Source organism: Triticum urartu, chromosome 6A, assembly GCF_056163025.1.
Source record: "Triticum urartu cultivar PI428250 chromosome 6A, HENAU_Tu73, whole genome shotgun sequence".
Taxonomy (NCBI): Eukaryota; Viridiplantae; Streptophyta; class Magnoliopsida; order Poales; family Poaceae; genus Triticum; species Triticum urartu.
The window spans coordinates 236835163-236840731 of NC_141878.1; positions in this window are offsets into that span (position 1 = coordinate 236835163).

A 5569-nucleotide genomic window follows, 5' to 3' on the forward strand; every position below is an offset into this window, starting at 1 on the left:
GGTCTCGTTGCACCGATATGGAAACCTTTGCTTGATGCCTCGGTACTCTGCGCCTACGCTTGCGCTTGCCCCCTTAGCACTAAAGAGGAAACAAGGACGCTGCGCGCGCTGGCGCCCGCCTGGTCTTGATCGTCATGGCTTACGTCACGAGAACCTCGGGAGGTTTGCCCGACCTTGAACTCTCCGCCCCTCACGAGCCGGCCTGAGCAGGCTGCTCCTAAGGAGGTCTTGTGTCGTCCGCCTCGCGAGGCCTGGCCCCTCGTGAGGGTCTTGATTCCTTGTTGATGAAGATGGGCCGTACAGCCCAGCCAGCAAAGCCATGCTATGGGCCACAGGTAGGCAAGTCTAGGGACCCCCGTTCCTAGAACGCCGACAGTAGCCCCCGGGCCGAAGGCACGCTCGGGCTTGGCTTCGAGGCGAAGCCAAGGGTCAAGTGCGGAGCGCCGCAGGTCCCACTAACCTGCGGCCTCGGTCGACGCATGGCGGTTGATTGGACGTGGGCGTCTCCGCTTCCCCACGCTGCCTCAGAAACTGCCCGACGTGACAAGTCCCTGCAACATGCAAGGAAGACCATCATCACCTGTGATCGTGGGGGGTGCCGGTTGGCCTTCTCCGAGTATAAATGGGAGGGGGGTGGAGCCCCCATCGGCCATCTTTCCTCTGCCTCTCTTGCTCCTTCTTCTTCTTCCTCGCTCCACTTCTTGCTTGTGTAGACATGGCGCCGATCCGGAGGTTCTCGGCCGCAGAGAAAGGCAAGGCTCCCCTCAACGTGCCCGACTTGATCCCACCGAAGAAAAGGAGGTCTCATCAACGCGAGGTGGTCGTGAGGCCGGTGCTGTCGAGGCCTTGGTATGAGAGGCCGCCTCCTGGGTGCCCGCTGCCCTTGTACGCTCACGCTGATGATTCCGGAGGGAGGAGAGGTGAGCGGCGCTGCCCGTGCCAGGACCGTGGTCGCCGTGCCGCGGTGGTGCACACCGTCGCCCCAGGGGTCCATGCTACGGAGTCTTCGCGCGAGTTCGTGCTGTGGGCGGCGATGCCCCCGAGCACCTGGATTTGCCTCCTGCTGTTCTTTGCCGCCCAGATGCCGCCAAGGTCCTTCGCGACCTTTGGCTGCAGCACGCAGACTGCGACGCTCCGGTGACTGCAGTGGAGATTGGAACCGTTGCCTCCAGGAAGATCTTCATGACCCGAGACTGGGGTGAGATTTCCCGAGTCTGCCGCATGGAGGGATACCTCACGATCCACTTTGAGTACGACGGTGCCTCCGTGCTGTTCTTCAAGGTCTTCGACGAGGAAGGCCGCCGCCTGGAGTGCTGCCCCGAAGGAGGTCGCCAGGGCGATGCTGTCGCGGGGGCGGGGCCTGCCACCGGTCTCGGCTGTAGCTCCTCCAGCAACAGCGACGACTCCTGGTGGTCCAGCGACTCTCCTGAGCTCTTGGAGTCTCCGGAGACGAGCGACAACAACTACGTGCCCCCGAGCTCCCGCTGAGCCCGGAGCAGGGCCGTGGCATCCAGTCGCCATCGTCGCTGATCTGGATGGGGTTGGCGCCGTCCTCACATGGCCCACTATTGATGATGGCATCGGCGACACCTGGTGCGCATAGATAGAACCCCTAGGAATTCCTTCCCTTTGTTCCCTACGAGGAATCAAGAAACGAGCCACGTGGGGGTGTGCAAAGCGTCTATAATGCCTTTTGTCAATATAGCCCCCGTTATGAAGATTTGTGTGCGCATATCCTGCTGAGGCTCGGCCTCCCCTTTCCAATCCTATGGCAGCTTGATGCTCTATGCTGACAGGTCCCGGTCCCCAGGCAGGCTGCAGCCGTCGCTGGTATGCCAGGTCACGTGCCGGGGTCAAGGCCAGGAGGTGAGCGGCCTGAGGTCCAGTAAGAGCTCCTGAGGCGTGATGCTCAGGAGGTCCCCCTTAGCACTCAAGCAGCTGTGTTAGAACGGGAAAGGAAGAAAATGTTGCCGCAGCAGGGCAGCAAAGGGAGTGAGTGAGGGTCTCGTGCCGCAAGCGACTGGTGGATCCAGAGCGAGAACTTATATTTGCCTGTCTGGCGTCTGCTCCTCGGGTCGTGCCGGACTCGCTCGCCGGTCACTGTAGTGTGGCTAGGTCTGGCCCGTGTGTGCCTCCCCCTCCCCTCCATGTCCTTCTCGGTGCTCTACGTCCTCAGGTCCCGACCCTCGAGCGAGCTCAGCCGCCGCTGGTATGCCAGGTCACGTGCCGTGGTCAAGGCCAGGGGTGTGAGGGATGGAGAGCATGTAAGAGCTCCTGAGGCGCGATGCTCAGGAGCCCCCCTTTTAACGCGGAAACGAATCACATGAGAAGAGAGAGAGTCCGTGGTACCGCCTGCTGTGGCCCTCATGAAGTTCCTGCAAGCTAGCTCAAGGAAGGGCACCGATCGCCGTGGTGATTGCGGGTTTGCTTCTGGTGCGTGAGTGGGGACTCCCTGTTGTGGAGAGCCCCCGGGGCATGTACAACACCGCCCTGACATGTGGCTTGCACGGATGGGCTAGACAAGGTGTATTTGGGCGCTTGTGAGCCAGCGCGGGACTCACAAGGCCCTACCTCAAGGCGGGTTGCACCTGGTCTTGATTCTTGTTTGCTGTCTTGGTCTTGCGAAATGGTTAGACAACGCGAAGGGTGCTGAAGAAAGATGACCAACGCGCGGCTCTCACGGTGGGAGACAATCAAGCATGCGATAGTCATAGAGAGATTAAGCATGGAAAGCAACCTAGCTCAGGTAAGTGCTGGGAGATGCATGCCACCGGGTCCGGCCCGAGCGGCTTGGGGATGCTGTAGCCCGAGGGGCGCCCCCATCAAGGTAAGCTAAAGACATAAAAGGAAGGATACATGCCACAGGGACGGACCCACGCGGCCTGGGAATGATGCAGCCCTGGGAGCGCTCCCAGCTGAATGAACTTTGGAAAATGTCACCTGGCTCTGTTGATGAAGGAGAGTTGAGGTAGCTAAAGGCGTGCGGCGAGAGGGTTGCCCCTCATGAGCCACTGGGGCCCTGAGGCTCGGGAGGCCCTGGGGGCCCAGGGGGTTCCTCGAGGACCGTCTTCATCTCCGTCAGCACTGCGTGGTGCCTGGCCTCCTGAGTCGCTAGGATGCTCCGCAGGTTGCGATGATAGGCGGCCGCCATGCTCGGCAGACCGAAGGGCATGCGAACATAACTGTGAGGTGGGCCCTCACAGCGTCCCACGCGCGAAGGCCAGAGAAGCTCCTCAGAGGCGGCCCGATTGAGCCCGGGAACGTCGATGCAGACGCGCAGCCCGACATCCTCGCCTGGATGGGGAGCTGCGCCTGGTGAGAGGCGGTTGCCGCGCATGGACCTCGCGTCTTGTAGTTCCTAGGTGGTCTTGGTGATGAACTCCTGAGCTGTGGGCATTCCTTGCCCTGTGTTCTCCTAAGGAAAACGTCCCGCCAAGCATGCCTCCAAGTGGTGCCCAAGCGCCTCCCTCGTGATGCTGACAAAGTATGAGGCCCTTCAGAAGAGAGCCCCTGAGCCCTGCCCGAGAGGGGCGCTGGGTGCGCCTTCCTATGCGATGGAGGGAGGCGCCCCAGGCGCGGACGCCGATCCTAACGAGGTGCCGCTTGCCTGAGGCCCTGCGTGATGCAGCTGCTTCTTCTTCTTGGGGGTGGCCTCAGGAGGGTGCTCGCCCTAACTGTTGGGGTCGTCGATTGTTGCAGCTTGGAAGGCACGCTCGAGGGAGCACACCACGTCTCTTTCTTCACACGGGACTGTGATGATTCCGCCGCTTCCCAGCATCTTGAGGACATTGTAGCCGTGATGGGTCACCGCCATGAACTTGGCCAGGGTTGGATACCCGAGGATGGTGTTGTATGGCAGGTGGATGTAGGCGACGTTGAAGTCGATGAATTCAGTGCGGTAGTTGTTGTGTTCTCCAAAGGTAACGGGGAGGCGGACCTGCCCGATCGGAGTAGTAGAGCCGTCGGTCACTCCTGAGAAAGGCTTGGTAGGCTGAATCTGATCATATGGCACTTGGAGGTTGTCAAACGTGTCGACGGACAGGACATTGAGCCCTGCGCCGCCGTCCATGAGGGTCTTCGTAACTTGCACGTTGTTGATGACTGGCGAAAGAGCATTGGGAGGATGCCGGCAGTGGCCGCGCACTTGAGCTGATCTGCCGAACTGAACATGATGAGGCACCTGGACCATCTGAGTGGGCGTGTGGCCTCGAGCTTGGGGAGAACTGCATTCACTTCACGGGCAAACTGTTTGAAGATACGCTGCGAGGTTGGGCCTTGAGCTCCGCCCAAGATGCAGGCGACAGCGCATGGCCCCTGGAAGCCCCCAGCCCCCTCTTCTTGATGGTGGTCATCATTCCTTCTGGGTGGTGGTGGTAATGGAGGAAGGCATGCGTTGCCTTGAGGACGAGCCTCACGAGGTTGGTTTCTTCCAGGCGCCCTCGCGAGGCTGATCCTGCCAGTGGTCCTCACGAGGCCGGTCGTGCCACTCTTGGCGCGGGCCACGGTCGTCCCAGCGTCCACCACCACGTCCTCCTCCTCGGCCGTAGCCCCAGTCGCTGCACTCGGGCCGTCGACCGAAGCGTCCTTCTCGAGTGGCTCTGAGATCTGGACAGTCATTGGTGTTGTGGCTATGCAGGTTGTGGAAGGCGTAGAACGGTCGGCTGCCCTTGGATGACTCGTGCTGGTGTCTGCCGCGCTTGGTGTCTGGTTCCACCGTGAGCACGGCTGCTCCTTTGCGCTTCACATCCTTGGCCTTGGTCTTTTTCTCCTCTAGGTCTGCAGCAGGGAGCTCAAGGAGGGAGAGGTGCCCCTCCTCTGCTCTTGCACACTTGGTTGCGATGTTGAACAGCTCCAGGGTCATGCACAGCTCTTCGTGGATGGCAAGCTCCTCCTTCATCTTGACGTTGCGGACAACATCGGAGAACGCTGAGATGATGGCCTCGTCGGTGACCTTGGGGATTTTGATGCGCGCGCTGTTGAAGCATTGAATGTACTTCTGCAGGGTATCTCCTGTTTGTTGCTTGATGCAGCGCAGGTCACCCGCGACCGGGGGCGGTCGCGAGTGCCCTGGAAGTTGGCGATGAACCGGTTGCGCATTTCGTCCCAGGAGGAAATTGAGCTTGGAGGCAGGTTCAGGAGCCAGGAGCGGGGGCCATCCTTGAGAGCAATGGGAAACCAGTTCGCCATGACTTTCTCGTCGCCGTTGGCCGCCTCGATGCTCAGCTCGTAGAGCTGTAGGAACTCCGCGGGATCGGGGTGACGTCATAGCGAGGGGGCAGATCTGGCTTGAACTTTCCCGGCCAGGCGACGCTATGCAGCTTGGGAGTGAAGGCGTGGCAGCCTGCCGTGGTCACCGGGGCCCGCCTTGGACGTGGAGCTTGGCCTTGGCGCCCGCGCGCCGCTACGGCCAGTGGCACGGGGCCTTGCCACAACAAATGATCCTGGCGCGGCGGAGCGAGGAGTGGCGGAGCGTTTGCTTGCGGTTGAGGGACTTCTTGGCAGCTTCTTTCTTCGTGCGCGGGCGCCGGACACGGTGGGTCGCGCCGCGGAGCCGCGTGCCTTCGCACTA